At 35.9% G+C, this 22,464-nt stretch overlaps 1 long non-coding RNA gene across 1 annotated transcript; it reads right to left on the bottom strand.

The window, feature by feature from the left end:
- Positions 1–19,146: 19,146 nt before the first annotated feature.
- Positions 19,147–20,071, bottom strand: LOC134201775 (uncharacterized). The gene is made up of 2 exons (XR_009977035.1): positions 19,987–20,071; positions 19,147–19,504 (listed from the first exon to the last, which is right to left on the bottom strand). It is a non-coding gene; the product is annotated as an uncharacterized LOC134201775 (long non-coding RNA).
- Between the last annotated feature and the right edge of the window lie 2,393 nt (positions 20,072–22,464).

The raw sequence follows: 22,464 nt of genomic DNA, 5'->3' as shown, positions 1-22,464 counted from the left end.
CAATGAAGTCTTCCCCCATTAACGCCCTTCAGGTTGAATGTGCAGAACCCCCCTTGCACTTGAGGAGACAATACTTATCGGACAGATTCATTTACAAAAATTTTCAGCTTTCTAACCACCCCCTTATTTCAAAGTTACATACTCTTTCGGAACACATCTATTTCAACAGTTACTGGAATCATAAGTCCCACCCATGCCTCTTCACCAGTTTTGTTAAGTTTATCAGCCTCCCCTGTCCCGTCTATCAATGTAGGTTAAATCCATTATTCCTCACACCTTATAATGCAATTCTATACCGTCCGGACATTGTTCTAAATATCGGAATAAATAAAGATGACCCCGGTGCAAACGCCAAATTTAACTCTGTCGTCAATAGTAAATGGAACGGTTGGCATACTATGTTCACTGACGCATCAAAAATAAAAGCTGACGGCTGTGTAGGTTTCGCTGTCTGGATACCGGAGTACAAAATCATTTTAAACTTTAAGTGTCCCCCTCAAGCCTCGGTTTTTACAGGAGAGGCGCTAGCTATCCTTGAAGCCCTGATGTATATAGAATCACATAAGCTACACAACACGGTGATATTCACCGACTCTAGAAGCTGTCTACAGGCAATCCTTGCAAACCAACTCAGATCCAAGTCAAAGCTCCCTTTTGTTCTGAAAATTAAAGAAATTCTTTTTCGGTGTCACGTGTCTGGCATAAAAGTCACCCTAGCTTGGATCCCGGGACATAGCGGTATAGTGGGTAATGAGGGTGCTGATCAGTGTGCTAAGGATGCCACGACAACATTACACAACCTATGCACAAGATCTAATGTCTCTAGCCAAGGCCGATCTCATATCGCGCTGGAATGAAGCGTGGAACCTTTCGAAACGCATTAAAGGCAAACATTACGCGGATGTTCAAGACTCGTTGCTCGTTCGGCCTTGGTTTTTTAAATACAGGAAAGCCAACAAGAGAGTCACGTCCACAATATGTAGGTTAAGATTAGGTCATGCTTGTACCCCGGTTCACCTAGCTAAAATAAGGGTCAAGGATAGCTCCCTATGTGAGTGTGGGCTCGACGAGGGATCAGCAGAACACATTTTCTTTAACTGCCCTAGAAGACCTTCCCTTTACGAAGTACTACCGGACATTATCCCCAGACCGACGAATTTCAAATCTTTGTTGAGCCTTGTACATACAACTTTTGTTAATATTTTATGTGAATATGTTCACCAGAATAACATTAGACTATAAGTTGTTTGTCCTTACTAATCTTCTGACAATCTGTTCTGTAACATATATATATGTATGTATATGTATATATACATATATTGTTTGTCCTGTTTTAGGTAAGTAATTCAACAGTTGATTACTTTGTAAAATAATAATAATTAAAATTGATGTGACCTTGTGCAATCACGAAGCCCACCCAACAAAAAAGAATCCAAACCACACCAAAAGACATCAGCTGAGCATAATCAAAACCACAGACTATAAAACTTGACTTTGGCGAAATCAAAAAGGACCGCCATTACAAAAGAAAATGAAATGAGTCAAGGTAGGTGTAACTGTCAATAATTAGTAACACTCACAGATCTCATAATCAAATAACAATATGGTATGACGGAGGGTGTTTGATGGTTAGCACATGCGAACGATTTTTCCTTTTAATTTTTAATTGTTTGTATTTTTGGTTATATTTTTTGCTGCCTATATCTATCTGTGTTTGTTCTTCTTGTTGTAATTGTCAAATTTTGTGTGAAGCCATAAGGTAAGTTTTCATTTATTTAATCTCGCATAGTCAATGCGGGCCGATCATGGAGGTTGACGATCGACCCCCTGGCCGTCCCCCAGATCCTAGTTTAACCTGGAACGATGAGGGACAACATCCTCAGGGTGATTTTACATACTCACCAGTCCTTACTGTACCATTAACTAGTTTCGAGTCGATTGAAGCACATCATCGTAAGCGAGCTCTCGAAACCAACAATGATAATGATCTTGCTTTGTCTACTTCCAAACAACAACGACCGTTAGCACCTAATAAGTATAGCCGCGAACGCTATTCTGCGAGGGATGTGGCTCCATTTTTGGTCCATGTTACTCGTATAGAATCTGACCCGAAATCGGGAACTACCCTCCACCCCATTAAGTTTGGACAGATGATGATCAAACTTAATATTAAAAATGTTCTTCCTGATGGAGTCAAAAAAATAGGTCGGAATAGGATTGCTGTCCAGTTTAAATCTCCAGAGGATGCAAACTCATTTTTGGCCAACAAAGAATTGTTAGAAAATGGATACTCCTCATTAATCCCGACTTATAATATCACTAGGATGGGTATTATTAAGGGTGTGCCTAATGACTGGTCAGAAGAAGAGATAGCTTTAAATATTAAGACACCATCTGGTTGTGGCGGAATACTGAAGGTGAGACGCATTAATCACAAAGTTATTACTGATGGGGTACCAGAATGGAAACCTACTTCCTCTGTGGTTCTTACATTTGATGGTCAGACCCTCCCAAAACGTGTCTTTTGCTGCTTCAATTCCCTCCCTGTAGATATATATTATTTCCCTACTGTACAATGCTTTGGATGCTGTAAATTCGGTCATACAAAAACTCAATGTCGCTCAAAGCCCCGCTGTTTCCGCTGTGGTGATGAACACTTTGGTGAGAACTGCACTAAAGAGGACCCAACTTGCTTTTATTGCTCTGGACCTCACTGTGCTAATAGCAAGCAATGCCCTGAATACCAGAGACAAAAAAATATTAAAGTTGCTATGGCCCAGAACAACATCTCATATGCAGAAGCATCCAAAACATTCCCTACTGTGTCAAAGTCCTTTGCTGATGTTTCAGCATCAGTCCCTCCCACAACTCATATTATTCCTTCAGCGCCCTCGTCCTTACGTTTCCATCCTCAGACTTCCTCTTCCTCCTACAGAAAAACGATCCTCCAGAAGCCTAAAAGTCATGCCCCTCACGTCCCGGGCTATGATCAAAGAACCCATAGAGCTATTACTAATTCCTACTCTTTTTCTCCCTCTACTAATGGCTGCGCTCTCAGTAAAAATTCTTCTCCTTCTGAAGATATTCCCTCTAGTGAAATCTTCTCTCTAATTAAACTACTAGCTTCTCTTTTAACTAAAATTAACCTACCTGACCACGTTGCCAATGACATAATTGACACTATTTTTTCCCACCATAATGGATCTAAATCTCTTGCAGTGGAATGCCAGGAGCGCCCTCCCAAAAAAACATGACTTTCTCCATTTAATCAATTTATATAATCCCGCAATCTTTGCAATTTCTGAGACGTGGCTCTTGCCACATCTCCCATTTCACATCCCAGGTTATAGCACCTACCGTGATGATCGTGATGACGGGTATGGTGGTGCTGCTATACTGGTCAACAATGTCTTCCCTTCTTCTTCTCTTTCTCTTCCTCCTCATGGAGCCGAGATTAATGCCATTGGTGTTAACATCATTGGTATTAATTTTATCTCCATTTATTTCCCTCCTTCTGTCCCTATATGTATTCCTTTCCTAAGAAATTTATGTATTTTATTGAACCCAATTATTCTTATGGGAGATTTTAATTGTCATCACTTCTTGTGGGGATCTGACCATTGTGACGCTTCAGGTACATATTTGGCAGAGCTAATAGATGAAATAGGGTTATACGTCCTTAACGATGGATCAGCCACTAGACTCCCTAGACCGGGTCAAAGCAGAAGTTGTGTGGACCTAACACTGTGTTCATCCACTCTAGTAAATTCCCTAGACTGGAAACGTCTTAATTTAACATACGGTAGTGATCATTACCCTATTTGTTCTACCTTTTCCAATAGGTCTCTCCCCAGCAAAAATAGAACTCCCTTATTGCAGTATCGCATTACTGACGCCAGGTGGGACATTTACCAACAGAATCTAGATAAAAGAATCCTTTCCTTTCCCCAAATCTCTTTTGACAATTTGGATGCTTGTTTGAGTTTGTATTCAGATTCCATTTCAGCTGCTGCAGATCTGAGTATTCCCTTGAAAAATTCATCTTTGGGAAAATTATCTTCTCCTCCCTGGTGGGACAGAGAATGCACAGACCTTATTAAATCCCGGAAGGAAGCTGAATTTAATTACATCAAGAATATGACCCTCTCCAACCTTCGGGAATTTAACAGAATAGTGGCTAAATCCAAGCGCACATTCAAGAAAAAAAAGTATGAGAGTTGGAAAAAATTTTGTTCCTCTCTTTCACCTTCATCCCCGTCTTCCCTAGTCTGGCAAAATTATAAAAAATTTAGACGCGGATGCTTCCCTCAAAATTCTCCCAATATCTCACGGAGCATCGCCCTACAATTCATTAACAGATTGGCTCCTGCCTATGCTCCTCTTGTTGATGAATGTCCCTCATTGGCAATTAATATGCTCGCTGTTGATCCTTTAGACGAACCTTTCTCCATAAATGAGCTAAATTCTGTACTTAAATATGTCCAGGACTCATCTCCTGGCTTAGATGGCTTTCCCTACTCGTTTTACAAAATGTCTGGTCAACATAGTCGTCAGTTCCTTCTAAATTTAATAAATACATGTTTTAATTTTGGTTATATCCCTGACGCTTGGAAATCTCAATTAATCATCCCTATTCTGAAGCCAGGCAAATCTCCTGATAATCCTGATCACTACCGTCCTATTGCACTCTCCCCTGTAATTGGTAAGATCCTTGAACATTTAATTAAAAATAGGTTGGAGTGGTATGTGGAAAGTAAGGGAATGATAGCAGACTCTCAGTTTGGATTCCGAAAGGGGTTCAGTACCTTAGATAGCATCGGCACCTTTATTTCTGATACGCGAATTGCCTTCAGTGAAAACCGGTCGGTTGTGGCCTGTTTCCTAGACATTTCATCTGCATACGACAATGTTCTTCTTTCCGTGCTCAGAAGTAAATTACGTGAGCTGAGTGTTCCGGTAAAGATACAACGTTGCATATGTAATTTTCTGGCAGGCCGTACTGTTAGCGTACACATCCCTGGTGATCTTGTCCACACATCCAGGCTGCTCTGGAGGGGTCTCCCCCAGGGTTCGGTGTTGAGTCCCTTGCTGTACAACATTTATACATCTGATTTGCATAGGTCACTCAACATCGGATGCCATATTTTACAATATGCAGATGACCTGTGCATATATACAGCTGTCCCATCCATAGTTGACGCTGGCATATCCATGCAAATATCCCTCAATTCTCTGAATCATTGGCTTTCTGCTCATGGACTCCAATTGTCAGCCTCTAAGAGCTCTGTTGTGGTTTTCTCTCGTAAACGAGTTATACCAGATGTACATCTAGAAATTGAAGGATCTCCCATCAAGGTCGAAGATAATGTGAAATTTCTCGGCGTCGTCTTGGACTCTAGACTATCCGGTATCGCACATTTTAATTACACAATTAGTAAATGTGAGAGAAATATTAATATGTTGCGGGCTCTTGCGGGTGTTTGGTGGGGTGCCCATCCTATCACATTAAAACTCATTTATAATGCTACAATAAGAAGTTTATTGGATTATGGCTCTTTCTTATTAGACCCTTGCAACAAAACAGCACTAGCAAAATTGGATGCCATTCAATCAAAGTCTCTCCGCATTATATTGGGTTGTATGAAGTCCAGCCCAAGCAATGCCCTGCAGGTGGAGAGTGCCGACCCACCTCTTATCCTTCGCAGGCAGTATCTTGCAGATAGGTTTATAATTAAAGCATACTTCCATAAAAACCATATGATACTGCCAAAACTCATCCACCTAGATAGATTATATGAGAACGTAGATTACTGGAAGTATAAGGATCCCCCACTTATTTTGAATTCTTTTAGGAAGATCCGTATGATTGAGGAAAGAACTCATGTCCAGCAGTGTAATAGATTCCCCATGTATGACTCTCCAATTGAAGTTTTAAGCTTCATACCAAATCATATTGCGTCCATTGACTTGGACAAGGAAACTGTTGAGGCCAATACACAATTCTTGTCCATAGTTGAGTCCAGGTGGCGAGATTATCACAGGTTTTTTACTGATGCTTCGAAACTTTCATCTCATAGTGGGACGGGTGTCTCAGTTTATTACCAAAATTCCAACATTTTCCTTCAATTCCGGTGCCCTCCGGAAACATCTGTGTTTTCTGGGGAATGCATTGGTATTTTAGAAGCCTGTCAGTTTGTTTTTTCCCATAGCACTATTACAAGGGCAGTTATTTTTTCAGACTCTAGAAGTGCCCTGGACGCTATCGTCAAAAACCCTTTCAGGGATAAACTCCACAGTTCAATAATCTCTGAAATTAAAAATTGTTTGTTTTCATGCTCGAAAAAGCAGATCGACATTATCTTGGTATGGATTCCTGGCCACTCTGGCATCAGAGGTAATGAGATTGCTGATTCATTGGCCAAAGCTGCAATCTCCAGCAGCCTAGCCGACCTAAAACATCACTCTGTCCAAACTTATGATTTACTCCATCTTGCTAAGTCTAATTTAAGTAAGTCATGGCAAGCCTACTGGACAGAGTCCAGTAAGACGAAGGGAGGCTTATATGCTTCAATCCAACCCACCGTTCCTACAAAACCATGGTTTTTTAAATTCAAAAAGATTCCCAAACCTGTTATATCTGTGCTCTGTAGAGTTCGTTTAGGTCATTGCTGTTCTCCGGTATTTCTACATAAAATTAGAATACGTGACAATTCGTTGTGTGAATGTGGTTTGGACGACGGCAGTATAGATCACATTTTCCTCAATTGTCGCTTGAACAACTCACTCATATGGGACCAAGTTATTAGCGAACTGAAAATTCAACGGCCGGTAAATGTCCGTCACCTCCTCTCACTATTCCCAGACTCCCGTATTATAAATGCTTTTATTAAGTTTATAACTACTAACTCTATAAAATTATAATTATATGTAGTGCATTATTCTCTGTACATAATCTTTATTATAATATGTAAGTTTATAGTAACATTAAATTTGTGTTAGTCCCAGGCAACATTATTATTTCCAAAATGGGATACTTTTCATAATAAAAAGTGTATTTAAATAGCTCGACAATGTTCCATGTGTAGCCATAACACGACACTGGCAGAAATTGCTGAAAGTAGCAGCAGATTGCCATTACATAAAAAAAAAAAAAAAAAAAAAAATAACAATATCAGAAAAAAGGATAATAGTTTGTTAGTTAGTGGAAGTAGCTAAAATGGGCAAGTGGACCTCAGTTCCTATTACATAAGGTACTAGGAAGTTTGTGATAATGAAAATTTATCACAGTGTAATATCACTTACTTACTTTAACAGTGAAGGAAAACATTGTGATGAAACCTGCACACTGCACTGCTGCAACTGCACCTAAATGTTCTTAGGATTTTCTTAGGTGTGTAATCCACCAACCAGCACTAGGCCAGCGTGGTGGACTAAGGCCTAAAAACCCTCTCAATGGTAGTGGAGGCCAGTGTCCAGCAAGGGGATATATTATATGGGCTGATGATGATGACTAGGAAGTTACATACTACTACTACTACAGTACACATATAATCCTATATATTTACAAGCTTTAAGTTTGTTGGGTACTGTTACACGGCCCTTCTCAAACTTCTTTTTAAAAAAACACAAAAACTTTTCACGACTAAACTGTCTATTAGATTTCACAATTTTACAACACTATTGTTGACTTCTCAAATTTATGTATGCTCGCGACGGCTTCCAGATTCTAACTTATGTATGCTCGCGACGGCTTCCAGATTCTAACTGGTTTTCAATATGATTTGATTTTACATGAAAGCTAAAAATGATGACTCTAATGGAAAACACAGTGAGCTTGTAAACGAGCTGATTAGGGCAAAGCTGCTTTGTAGAGTAGTGTGTAACAGCTCCCCCTTTTTGACGAAGCTTCATCCTCAATAAGATGAAGCGTAGTTAAACGAAAATAATATAAAATTTGAGGAGTCATTACAAAAATCATTAAATCATTAAATTGAAAATAGAAAATAAAACAGAAAATATTGAAAATTCGTTCTTAATAATATTTATAAAATTAAAGTTAGGAATTAGTATTAAAATTAACATTACAATGTATGTTTAAACTTGTATAAAACATTCAAAATTAGAATTAGAAAAATTAGAATTACAAGATTATATAGAATATTATTCATGTTTAATATATTATTATTATTATTTTTTATATTAGGTGATTAAATTAGAAATTTAAATTTCTGTTTGAAGAGGATTGATCCTTATTATAAATGGTAGATTTATAATTCTGCTTCTGCCTAATTGGCAAAGATTGTATAGACATTTTATCTTCATCATTGGATGATATCTCAGTCATCTCGATAGAATTTGAAACTTTAGATTTTTTATTGGTTGATTTTGTGTTATAACATCCGTTAAATATTTGAATACAACATACAGAATTGGACGTTTTGTTTTTAAAATATCTGTAAATCTTATACATTAAAAATAGAAAAAAACACACGATAAGGGTATAAGTAAATGTAGAATAGTATGAGCCATATTTAATAAAATGAGATTGTTTCTCAATATTATTTAATTCATTTTCTAAATTGTCCATTTGGTGGGTCGCATATTTCAAGGAATCTAGATTTATTTTGCTAATAGAGATTGGCGACAAATGTGGTAAACTTTCATTAAGTATGTCTCTCTTACAACAATCATCGGATGTAATATCAAAGTTTATATTTAAAGGAGATTTAATAATAAAAGAGTAAGAATTCGTTGGTATAAGTTGAATGGTCTTAGAGTAACCGATACAATTGTTTGTTAACTTAAGAATTTCTGTTCCTTCGATAGAATAATCATGGATGACGTCATTACATTTGATAGTAAGTTTACTTTTATTTGATTGAACGTATATCCATTTGTTATTTAGTAGTTTTTGCCAAATATCAATTTGACCATATAAAATTTTAGAAATACATTCAGAGGGCAATGAAAGAATAACCTCTGTTAATAATTTAGATTCACAATTAGGATTACTTACACTTGAGTATATAGTTATTGATTCACATATAGAATAGTTATTGTTTATCATTTTACAATTATCAAAATTATCCAGCATAGCATAATGCAGTCTATCGTCACTTAAAGCGATGTACGAGTTAGACGGTTTAATTAAAGCGAAAGTGCGATGTGACTCATCGTGAGGTGTAGGTAAAGGTATGTTTTTATAAACAACGAACTTGTCTGGAGTTATTAAAGGAATTCGTAATACAAATATGACTTTATTATTATAGAAATAAGAACTAAGCTTAGAAACATCGATCAATGAATGAATATTTTGAATATTTAGGGTGACTGGACAGTCTAGCCTTTTATTTATTTGATTACTATGCTTAAATAATTCATTATAAAGATCTAAGGGACTAATTACGCTAGGGTGTAGGATGTTAACCTTCGAAAATAATATAGAACTTAATGTAGTGTCTAGAAAATTTGAAATAGTTAGTAGAGAACTTTCGATAATATTAAGTAAATTATTTAACTTAGAATTATACAATAATAGATTATCAGTTTTTGTAATTTGAGAAAATATTTCGTTCATTTTATTTATTTGAGAATTCAATTTGATCTCGTTTTGATTAAGTTTGAAGATAGTCGTATTAAAATTATTTATAGTAGACTTTATTTCTGAAAATAAACACATAGAATAAATTTAGACGTAGAAGTTAGATTGTAGCAGGTTTAATTTCGTTGGTATGATATTTAATTTGTTTACGACTTACTTTTAGGGTCACGTTATGCTTATTGTGAACTTTAGTAATTTTGTAAGGGCCTTTCCATATGGGCGATAGAGCTTTTCTCAATTTATGATGGTGTTTTAAATATACCATATCACCAGCTTTATACAAAATTTCGCGAGAATTTGTATCATAGTATTGCTTAGACCTTTCTTTACTGTTAATAATATTTTGTATCGCTTTTTCGCGACTAAAACGCATTCTATATTGTAATGCGCGAATATATTCGTTATAGGTTGTGTTACTGGTGCTTTCATATAAGGAACTTGGAATGGACGGTTTGTAACCGAATAATAACTCGTGTGGAGTATAATTAGTAGTGCAATGGGGAGTACTATTATAGGCTAATATTGCAGTAAATAAATAGCAATGCCAATCGTTTTGATTTTCATTAACGAAAGACTTTAAATATTCTTTTAAAGTAGCGTGTGAGCGTTCCAGAGCTCCGTTTGTTTGAGGATGATACGGAGTTGCAAATAAAGCTTTTACTTTTAAAATTTCAGTTAGCTGTTTAAATAATTCTGACGTAAAGCAAGTACCTAGGTCAGTTAAAATGGTTTTTGGAAAACCGAACAAAGACATGGTTTATGGTCGTCGTGGCCTAACGGATAAGACGTCCGGTGCATTCGTATTGAAGCGATGCACCGGTGTTCGAATCCCGCAGGCGGGTACCAATTTTTCTAATGGAATACGTACTCAACAAATGTTCACGATTGACTTCCACGGTGAAGGAATAACATCGTGTAATAAAAATGAAACCCGCAAAATTATAATTTGCGTAATTACTGGTGGTAGGACCTCTTGTGAGTCCGCACGGGTAGGTACCACCGCCCCGCCTATTTCTGCCGTGAAGCAGTAATGCGTTTCGGTTTGAAGGATGGGGCAGCCGTTGTGACTATACTGAGACCTTAGAACTTATATCTCAAGGTGTGTGGCGCATTTACGTTGTAGATGACTATGGGCTCCAGTAACCACTTAACATCAGGTGGGCTGTGAGCTCGTCCACACAGGTAAGCAATAAAAAAAAAAAAAAAAAAAACATGAAATGTACGATATTACGAGCTATCTCCTCACTAGTAGAAGTAACCATAGGGTAAGCACTCGTGAATTTGGTTAAATCATCTTGTAAAGTTAGAATAAACTTGAAATTTTGAAAACCTGAGTCGGGCAAAGGGCCTACGACATCTAAGGCTAACCGCTCAAACGGCTTAGTATATGTAGACGTGATCTCCATCGGAGCTTTATTTGATTTACGTAGAGGTTTGTTAATTTGACAAAGTTTGCAGCTTTTTACATATTGTTCAATATCAGAACGCATACCTTTCCAATAGTACATAGCTTTAATGCGCTTATACATGCGTTGTGATCCTGGTTGACCAGCGATAGGTGAATCGTGGTTTTCCTTTAAAATTTTAGGGACTTCTACTGGAGTCGGATAAATTAATTTATTTTTATAAATATGTATTTTGATATTAGTATTATGGAAAACGTAGGAAATTATATTATAGACTTTCGTGTAATTTAATTTAGAGAATGGATCTGAAAAATCTGGTAATGCTAAATCTGTGATATTTTCACACTCTATTAACATATTTCTTAGTTTAATTAATAAATTATAAATATCTCTAAAATGAGTCTCTTCGTAATGATGAACTTTAGTGTATAAGAAGTAGAAAGTTTTATTTTTATTTTTAATACTTTTAATTGTAAGAAGTTCGCGTTCGGAATTTAGTAACTCTTCAGTATTTTCGAGTTGGTTTAAGATATCCTCGCAGTGAGGTATAGAACAATCAAAATCTAATGAAACTGGGCAAGCGATTGTATTAAACTTAGATAAATGTAGACTTTCAGTACATTCTTCGATAACTGTGTCTGATGTTGGAAGTTTGTTTATAAATTGAAGTTTAAAATATTTTTCATAACTAAGATTGTTCAAATTATTTATATTTATAGCGTTGATAGGGCAACGAGATAAAGCATCGGCGTTAGAGTTAAGACGACCTTGCTTGTAAACTATTTCATAGTCATACTCTTCGAGTTTAAGACGCCAGCGAATAAGCCTACTACCGGGGTCTTTTACATTAAATAACCACACAAGAGGTCTGTGATCTGTTACGATTTTAAATTTGTTGCCGTATAAGTATGGCCTAAAAGTTTTAACAGCAAATAAGATGGCTAAAAGCTCTTTCTCAGTAGTGGAATAGTTGCCTTCGGCTTTGTTTAAAGTGCGTGATGCATACGCTATTGGTTTATCCTTGCCTATTTGACCTTGGGATAAAATTGCACCTATGGCATAATTACTTGCATCTGTAGTAACATTAAAAGGTTCTGAAAAATTTGGATATTGAAGTAGAGGGGCAGTAACTAGTTTTTCTTTTAAGAATTCAAATGCGTGTTGCTGTTCCTTGTTCCAAAGGAAGTCAGCATCCTTCTTCAAGAGGGAAGTAAGTGGTTTAGTTAACTTAGAGAAGTTTTCGATAAAACGGCGATAGTAGCCTATGAGGCCTAAAAATGATTTTATTTTTTTAGGATTTTTCGGAATTGGGAATTGTGAAACGGCCTTGACTTTTTCGGGATTTGGAGAAACACCTTTGTCGGTGATAATATGGCCAAGATAAGTGACTTCGTGTCTTAAAAATTCACACTTGTCTGGTTGGAGTTTGAGGTTGAATTGTCGAAATTTATCGAATACCAATTTTAATTTGGTAATGTGCGAGTTAAGATTTTGGCTGTACACGATACAATCGTCCAAATAAATATAACAATGGAGGCCTTGTAGACCTGATAGAACAGTGTTCATAAGACGTTGAAAAGTAGCAGGGGCATTTTTCAACCCAAAAGGCATTCTGGTGAATTCGTAATGTCCAGACATGCTCGAATTAGTGCTAATTGTAAAACCCGTTTTTGGGGCGTCCTGAGCGCTGGTTCGTAATTGGTGAAATCCGCTTGTAAGATCCAGCGTACTAAAATATTTCGAATGACCCAACTGGTCTAGAATGTCTGTAATAAGAGGTAGCGGATAAGTCTCTGAAACGGTAACGTCATTAAGGCGTCGGTAATCTACAACGATTCTCCATTTTCGTTTACCGGAAGCGTCCATTTTCTTTGGCACAACCCAAACCGGAGCGCTCCAGGGTGAAATAGAAGGTCGGATGATGTCTTGTTCTAACATCTTACGCATTTGAGAATCAACCTCCTCTTTGTGACATTCAGGAAAACGATATGACTTAACGTGGATAGGAGGTGCGTTGCCTGTATTTATGGTGTGCTCAATAGCACTTGTGAAAGTTAAAGGTTCACCTTCGATGTGAAAAATATCTGTATATTGTGAACAACACTCTAAAAGAACTTTACCTTCTTCATCATTTAAATGAGAACATCGGATAAGACTTAGAACTTTGTTAATACGATCAGATTTAGAAGTTACATTAGAATTAATATTAAAACAAGATTCGTAATCAAAACATTCACGTTCGAGAGGCGTTAACGTTACGTGATAATCTTTCACTTCGATATCGCTCTCTGTAGTATTTAAAATAGAAATATTTATTTTATTATTTTGTTTGATCGTAACTATGCAATTAGCGACATAAACACCTTCACATAAGGTATGATCTAGAACAAGAGCTTCGTTATTACGAAAAAGCTCGGGCACGTGATTTGACACTGTGCATTCAATGACGGCTTCGGAACGAGCCGGAATGATATAAGTTGGTTGAGTATAAATGATAGGAATAGAATGATTCATTACAGATAAGGATTTAGAAAAATAATTTATGTTCGATTCAAAATAATTGCAAAAATCGCTACCAATAATTCCATCGTAATTATTTAAATTAATATCGTCATTTGTAAGGTGAAATTTGTATTTAAAAGTTTCGTTATATAGATTAAATTCCATTTGGAAAGTGCCTAATGTTTCAACAGGATTTTCTGAACTATTCTGTTGTTTCTGAACCCTTTTAATTTCACGATTTCGTTCGAGAGATTCGGGACTTCTAATAAACTTGATCCTTTTATAATACTTATGGTGGATCCTGTGTCAATAAGGAAACATAGTTTTTCAGAGGCATGTTTAGAATTTAAGTATATATGAGGTAAAGACACCTTTTTACTGTAATCGTTAATTTCGTACATAAGTTTAGATTTAGGGTTTGTAACTAAGTTAGAATTAGGTAAATTATTTTTTGAATCCTGACTCTGAGTACGGCCCTGATTTTTGTTATCATTCGATATCGTAGTACTCAGTTGTCTTGATTGAGTCCTGAATTTAGAATTAATAAAGTTAGAATTGTATTGATTGGTTTTTGAATTTGAGTAAAAATTTTTGTTTGTTATTTTATCATTTAGTTTTTTATCATTAGTAGAACTCGTCAATTCTTTTGACTGAGTCGTGAATTTAGTAGAACTCAACTCTTTTGGTCGAGGTATAAACTTGGTAGAACTCAGTTTATTTGGCTGAGTCGTGAAGTTAGGAGAACTCAATTCTTTTATTTGAGTCGTGAATTTAGAAGAACTCAATTCTTTTGGTTGAGTCGTGAAGTTTTTTTTTTTTTTTTTTTCCACAGGAGAAAATCGCCGGATCCCCACCCGCACGGCAGGTGGGGTATGTGGGAGTTGAACCTCACTAAAAACTCCTGCCGCTCACAACCGGCGCCCTACCTCGGACCGGGCCGGAGCCCAGTCGGGGTTATTGAAACGGCGGGACAGGGTTGACGCAGAGCACATTACATCCATCCCACCGTCCCACGGACGCCGGACCGGTGGCCGCCAGCGACACGACCACCGGTTCCCTCGTTCAGCGGGCCGAGAGCCCGCTTTGATGGCGCCGCGTTACACCTTCCCCCAGAGCGGTCGGGGGAACGCGGTCTACCATCACCCGGCTTCCTATTGCGGGTGAGCGTGCAGAGCACGCCACCCCACGTCTGGGTCCCTCCCCGCACAAAACGGGTGGGACCCCTAACTCTTAGGGGGCCAGGTCACGGATACGACCCCGGTCCCGACCCTCTGCTCGGCGGCGGCGGGTTTCTGCGTAGTGAGGAGAGCTTTCCCTCACTCGCCCCGCCGCCTCCTTCTGCGAGATGGTGCACTCGCAGAAGTCGAGCATAGCCTTCCATGACTCATCGCTGCCAAGCATCGACGCCGCGACGCCAGGCAGCGACAAGTCAGGTCCTATCTTTGCGACCAGGACACGGCGCTGCACCTCCCAAGCGGGGCAGACAGCGAGCGTATGCTCCGCCGTGTCCAGGTCGTGTCCACAATGGTGACACCTCGTCGTCGGCTCAGCCCCTATCCGGCGCAGGTACTTCCCGAAGCATCCGTGCCCGGTCAGCACCTGCACCAGACGAAAGGTGAGACGTCCTTCGCCACGATTCACCCAGTCATCAAAGACCGGGTGAGTCGTGAAGTTAGAAGAACTCAATTCTTTTATTTGAGTCATGAATTTAGAAGAACTCAATTCTTTTGGTTGAGTCGTGAAGTTAGAATAACTCAATTCTTTTGGTTGAGTCGTGAATTTAGAAGAACTCAATTCTTTTGTTTGAGTCGTGAATTTAGAAAATTTAGTATAAGTCGTGTCTTTATGATTTTGATTAGATTTCGAAGGACACGGCAACGAAATCCGATTTAGTTTAAATTTTCTTGTTCACACGGTTGCGCAGGTGCAACACGAGACCTAATATACGAGTTATCGTTTTGCGCGGAATTTGCGTTTTCGCGGCGATTCTCGTTAAATTGACGCTTGCGACATTCCGTAATCGTGTGACCGGTTCTTTTACAATAATTACACGTTTTAATATAAGAATTATTTGAATTAGGTTTTTGATTTTTATTAAAATTATTTTGATGATGAATTTGGAAAACGTTTTTTGAAAAAGGTTTTTTATTTTTAAAACATTCTGAGGAAGTATGGCCCGTTTTGTTACAGACTGAACATTGTTTTTGGGATTTTGTGTTAATTTTGTATAAATTGAATATTTTTTCCTCATCAATGGCATATTGTATGGCGTCACTGAGGGTTGTTGGATTTTTACAACGAACTATATTAGATAGTGATGGATTTAATCCCAATAAAAATGTATTAAGGGCAAGATCCTCCATGGCTGCGGTTCTGCCTAGAAGCTCCCTTTCGTCCTTACAACTATAATGAATGTTAGAATGAATACGCGTTAATATTTGTTCAATTCTTAAGGAAAATTTAGTAACATCCTCATTTAATAATTGTTTACAATGTTGCAAATCAGAAAGTAAATGAATGGAGTGTTTTTTCTCTCCAAAGGTTGACCTTAAAAAGTTTTTTAGTTCCGTCCACTTAGTAAACGTTTTTAGACTACATGCGACTTGGGCTTTTCCTTCTAATTGTGAGATAATAAATTTACATAAGACGGGTTGTTGATCCGAACTAGCTAAGGACATTGCATTATCACAATTAGTTAAAAACGCGGGGAGTGATTCTCTGTCCCCATTATAAGTTTTGATGAATTTGGTTAAAAAGGATAAGGTAATTTTGTCCGTCATTTCGCCTTTCTTTGAAGATTCCGATTTGACTGACATTTAGGTTTGAATTATGATGTGCTGGATAAAATTGGAATACAAAAATAGCACTTGAAATACAGGTTAGAATTAAATATAAATTTAGAAAATTAAAATTAAGATTAAGGAACTTTGAAAATTTTCGGAGAATTTGAAGTGTAGAGCACTCACAGAAGCACGCCGTACCGCATTGCCTCGTCAGGAGCAGGATGCTGGTAGTTATGTTCTGGATGCTGATTGATGGTGGGTGAGTTAGAATTGGAGAAGCAGCTGGACTGTCGTCTCTGTGCGTCACGTCGCGGCTGGAGCGGGCTCACGCTTAAAAGCGGAGGCTTACCGTCGTCCTCTTGAGTTGTGTTTAGACGCAGGCTTGTCCTTAGGGCAAGGCTTACTGTCGGTCGTTCTTGAAGTTTGATGGCTCGGATTCGAGATACCAGAATCTTTGACGGTCTGTCTCAGATTTCTTCTCTGGTATCCCACTTCTGACACCAATTTGTTACACGGCCCTTCTCAAACTTCTTTTTAAAAAAACACAAAAACTTTTCACGACTAAACTGTCTTTATTAGATTTCACAATTTTACAACACTATTGTTGACTTCTCATATTTATGTATGCTCGCGACGGCTTCCAGATTCTAACTTATGTATGCTCGCGACGGCTTCCAGATTCTAACTGGTTTTCAATATGATTTGATTTTACATGAAAGCTAAAAATGATGACTCTAATGGAAAACACAGTGAGCTTGTAAACGAGCTGATTAGGGCAAAGCTGCTTTGTAGAGTAGTGTGTAACAGTACCTAGAAATTGCTAACATTATTTCATATTTCCAGATGTCCAGCCACTTGAAAATGGGTGTAGTAATGATAAAGCTATCCAAGTAGCTCCAGCACAGGAACACAAAGGCAAGGCAAGTGTGTATTGCCACATCACCCCTTAATATATCTGAAGCAAGTACAAGTAAACAATCAGAACCAGCAAAAAGAAAACTTTTGTTCCTGAGGACAAATTTGACAGTGATGAGTCAAATGCACCAGCAACAGAAGGATCAACTGTTGACTATGAGTTATCTCTCTATATCTCCACTCCATCAAAGACTTGTGCACTTCAGACTATAGCTCTCAAGAAGACTAAAAAAGTTGAAAAAATGAATGTGTTAACAACTTTATGTAAAGTGAAAAATAAACCACGTTTATATATTGGTCTTCCACAAGAATTATATTTCATAATAGGCTTGATTGAGAAAGATACAAATGTTTCTGAACAAAATATTATATTATGTTTGATGAGAATAAAATTAAATAGAACATTCTCTCAATTGGCTGATGATTTCGATATATATGTAAGTCAAGCAAGCAATATATTTTTCAACAAACTCCCAGAAATTGCAAATGTAATATCACCCCTTGTTAGAGTATAAAAAAAACAATACAATAAATATATATGCAGGAAGGATAATTGATGTCAACTTGGTGGAAAATAGAAAGTTTTTAGATAGTTTGCCACCTACAAGACTCTTTAATTAAATAAGTAATCCTTACTTATAAATAGGAATTTTTGTAAGTATTTTCACTCTTCATTCAAAAACTACTGAACAGATTTTAATAAGACTGCTATGCTGGTCTTCTATGGCTAGCAACTCATTATTATTTTGATTCTGTTTTCCACAAATGTGCTAAATATGGGCTTATATATATGAAAAGGAATAAAGATTAATGTTATGTAACCTTTGTAACTGTATGTTAAGAATAATTTTTAAATAAAACATATTTAAATTGAAATATTATTTTTATTAAATCACATTCACTTTGTACACATCAATATTTTGTACTCCCTAAAAGGAAAATAGGTATGAATTTTTTTTTAAGTATTTAACATTACATTTTTGTGTAAGATTAGAAAAATTTTGTTCTTCCAAAAAGAAACTACATTATCTAACAACTGTGCAACTTACTCGGGATCAAAATCAATACTAATTATAGTGACCTGATTATTTTTTTCAAAGTTGCTGTTTGCTACACAAAAGTAGCAAGTTTTTACTTTTAGCACAATACATATGCATTTGAACTTGTGCATAATATCTTTCTTTATTTTTTTTTGTCTTTTTATTTATGGAAACATAGCATTACTCACTTGCTTTTTTGTAGATCTATCAAAAAAAACATAATTTATGATTTTTTTTAGCACAGTGGGCAATACCCTATTATTCATATTAATTATATACGGTGATGCGAAAATTATTTATTTACTGAATTATTTAAGAATAATAGGCATAATATAATATTTTAATACACTATCTTTGTTTATAATTTTTAATCTATTATTTAAAAATAAGTTATCTTTAATATTTTTAGTTTTGTGATTTATGGGGTGGTCACAGTCATTATTATAAAAATAGAAATTTTGAGGATATACAAATGTTTAATACAGATTATTTTGATAATCGAAATAAATGCATATCAATCCAAATTCATATTTGAACTATGAAAATTATATGGTATATAAACAGAAATATATTTTATAAATATAATGATTATTTATTCCATGCAGTGTCGGTTAGAGAAGCTGTGCAAACTAGAATAAATTCTAATAAAGAATAAGAATAAACTTTGAAGAGAAGAAGAAAAGAGCTTTCTTCGAAGCTCAATTCTACAAGGTATTCAATCAGATAGCTATCTATCTCTGTCTTTCCTGTATGAAATTTTGGTATGTCGAAATCTTGGATAAATCCAGCAAAGCTAAATAAAGTATTTACCTAAAAAATATGTTTATGCTTAAAGTCACCTGTTTATGTTATTCAAAAATATTAACCAATTTTTCAATCGAAGATTAAAACAACATTAATACTGAGAATGAATATTTATTTATAAAATACACATATATGTTTTGACCACAAATTTTGCACGATAATTTAAGTTAATATTCATTAATATTAATTTAAATAAATATTAATTAATCTTCTTCTATAACTCATAGTCAACTGTTGATCCTTCTGTTGCTGGTGCATTTGACTCATCACTGTCAAATTTGTCCTCAGGAACAACAGTTTTCTTTTTGCTGGTTCTGATTGTTTACTTGTACTTGCTTCAGATATATTAAGGGGTGATGTGGCAATACACACTTGCCTTGCCTTTGTGTTCCTGTGCTGGAGCTACTTGGATAGCTTTATCATTACTACACCTATTTTCAAGTGACTGGACATCTGGAAATATGAAATAATGTTAGCAATTTCTAGGTACCCAACAAACTTATAGTTTGTAAATATATAGGATTATATGTGTACTGTAGTAGTAGTAGTATGTAACTTCCTAGTCATCATCATCAGCCCATATAATATATCCCCTTGCTGGACACTGGCCTCCACTACCATTGAGAGGGTTTTTAGGCCTTAGTCCACCACGCTGGTCTAGTGCTGGTTGGTGGATTACACACCAAATCCTAAGAACATTTAGGTGCTCAGGTTTCATCACAATGTTTTCCTTCACTGTTAAAGTAAGTAAGTGATATTATACTGTGATAAATTTTATTATCACAAACTTCCTAGTACCTTATGTAATAGGAACTGAGGTCCACTTGCCCATTTTAGCTACTTCCACTAACTAACAAACTATTATCCTTTTTTCTGATATTGTTATTTGATTATGAGATCTGTGAGTGTTACTAATTATTGACAGTTACACCTACCTTGACTACAAGATGGCAAAGGTATAATAATATAACACATCTCATTTTTAGTCGTCTCTTCAATCTCCTTGACAATAGTGAGTCTTTGCCGTTTCACAAATGCAGGCCGAGGTTCACTTTGGTGAATTTTCGTTTTCTATCTGCCCGACAATCGAATTTGGATGGTAAACAGTTTGGTTTCATTCAAATTCATTTGATGGAGCCTTGTCTTGTATTGCATATAATTCTCCATGTCGTTTTCCAGCTAAAACATGAAATAATTTTCCAACACTTTCAATACCTACATAACCTATAATAAAAAATTAAAATGTTATTTTACTAATGTTAGGAATATAATTGTGTAAAAAAGTTATTATAATGTATACCTAGGTACCGTAAAATGGGGCGATTAGGGACAAATTCCAACTTTATGAGCAATTTTAAGGTAGTTGTTGATGTATATAATGCTATATCAGGATCAAAATGATTGAGTCTTGGGGGCATCTTTGTTGTCTAATTTAAAATTATACAACTAGCATTACAGTTTAAGCAAAAAATGCAAAAATAGGTGTAATCCCTATTTACCCGAAAATTGCGGTTAATTGGGACGAAATGAGAAATTTGCTAGGGTTGGCACTACTTTTATTTTTATATATAGTTTTAATTTATTTATTTATTTAGTTGCACCAACAAAGTGATCATCAATAAAAAAAATTGAAAAACTGACAAAAGTACATGGCAGACATCACCTCAATTATAGGTGCAATCGACAGTGCATTAACAACATTAATTGCATTAACAAATATATATATAAATTTATACATATATAATGGGCTTTCTTAGAAACGGTTTATATTTCTCCGTTCTTGGTAAGTACTTAGGGGCTGATATTTCTATCTGGGTTAAGAGATTAGGTGTGTCGGTTATTCTATGGATTAATCAGATGAATACCCCCACTCTGAACAAATATTAAATATTTTATTATGTATTACTTAGACATTTTTGTCCACCTTGAGATTTCATTGATCTTGTTACATGTCTCTGCAAAATCGACTTCCTTATATTAAATTGCTTATCTATTTCAACTAAAGACTTATTCCCAATTTCGCTTCGAATAAACCAGATTTTTACTAACAAATTTAAAAAATATTGTTATAACTACATAGACAACCCTACAAACCTGTACCTATTTATACTTAGGTCGTTTCCATTTCACGTATTCTCATCCCAATTGACCTCTTTTTCGTTGTTATTTGTACCTAAGACGTCCCCAATATCCCCAAAAACAACAGATTTTTACATGTATTTTTATTTAATCAAATACATTAAAACCAATAATAACTGAGACTTACCTTTAATATATATGCTGGTTCAAACACTAAATAACGTTTATAAATCATAGTCGTCTTCTATTATTATCAAATAAATAAAAGAGAGCAAAGTTTCTAGCACTAAAATAATTACCACCACAGGAAGTTAATTTGATACGCGATTTTTTATAAGTTAGCAGCTATACAAACTTTCAACATTCTACTATTAAACTACAAAAAATGGAAGATTTTGCAACGAATATAAAACTTATATTGAGCGTCGAAAGATTTTCCCGGTTTTTTCCCGATTCGCCTCTCAATCCCTAATCGCCCCATTTTACCGGTACATTATCTCTTGAAAGATAATTAATGAACATATTTACTTTTTTTTTTCTTTTTTCTTTTTGGACCCAACACCAAGTGTTATTTGCCACTTTCAAAATAAAGGTTAGGAAGCAAAAATCAAATCAGAAAATATAAGTTAGATAAGGTTTAGGCAGGAAAATTGGATTAGGATTAATATAATTAGGAAGAATAAATAATATATATAATTATAATTTTAGGTTAGAACTGTTGAGGAATAAGATAATAATTTTATAAATAACTGGGTCTACTGTATGTAATAAATAAGGTACAGATATAGGAAAAGGAATACTAAGTGATGATAAAGAACTATATAGAAGTGAATGATCAAAAAGGGGACATGAAAGAATAATGTGATTTAAATCGCCAATGTCCGCACCGCATTCACACTTACCACTCCAGCACTCCGATCGTCGCTAGATGTGCCGGACTACACGTGTGGCCTAATCTCATCCGTATCAAACTGGAAGTCTCGTGGCGTTTAAAATCAGGGGGGTGCAACTCCCATACAAAGGAAAATAACATACAACTAGCGTCATCTTACTCCTGTGGCGACGTCATTTTAGGCATTAATGATCTAATAAACTCACTAGATGGCAGATATGAGTTCTGACTCAATAAAAAATGCTAGCGTTGGTAGAAGTTGGAATTATTTCAGAAACAAAAAAAAAAATATGTTAGAAACATAAACCGTACTTATCAATATTTTTTATTTTTAACAAAAATCCAACATGTCTTATGTTACATTAACTGATATTTCTGTTAGGAAAATAAACAGTATCATGGAAATAAACTGCTACTAAAACCAAATTTTAGAAATATTTTA

This window comes from Bombyx mori, chromosome W, assembly GCF_030269925.1.
Source record: "Bombyx mori chromosome W, ASM3026992v2".
Classification (NCBI taxonomy): Eukaryota; Metazoa; Arthropoda; class Insecta; order Lepidoptera; family Bombycidae; genus Bombyx; species Bombyx mori.
This window is presented reverse-complemented; position numbering and strand designations above follow the sequence as displayed.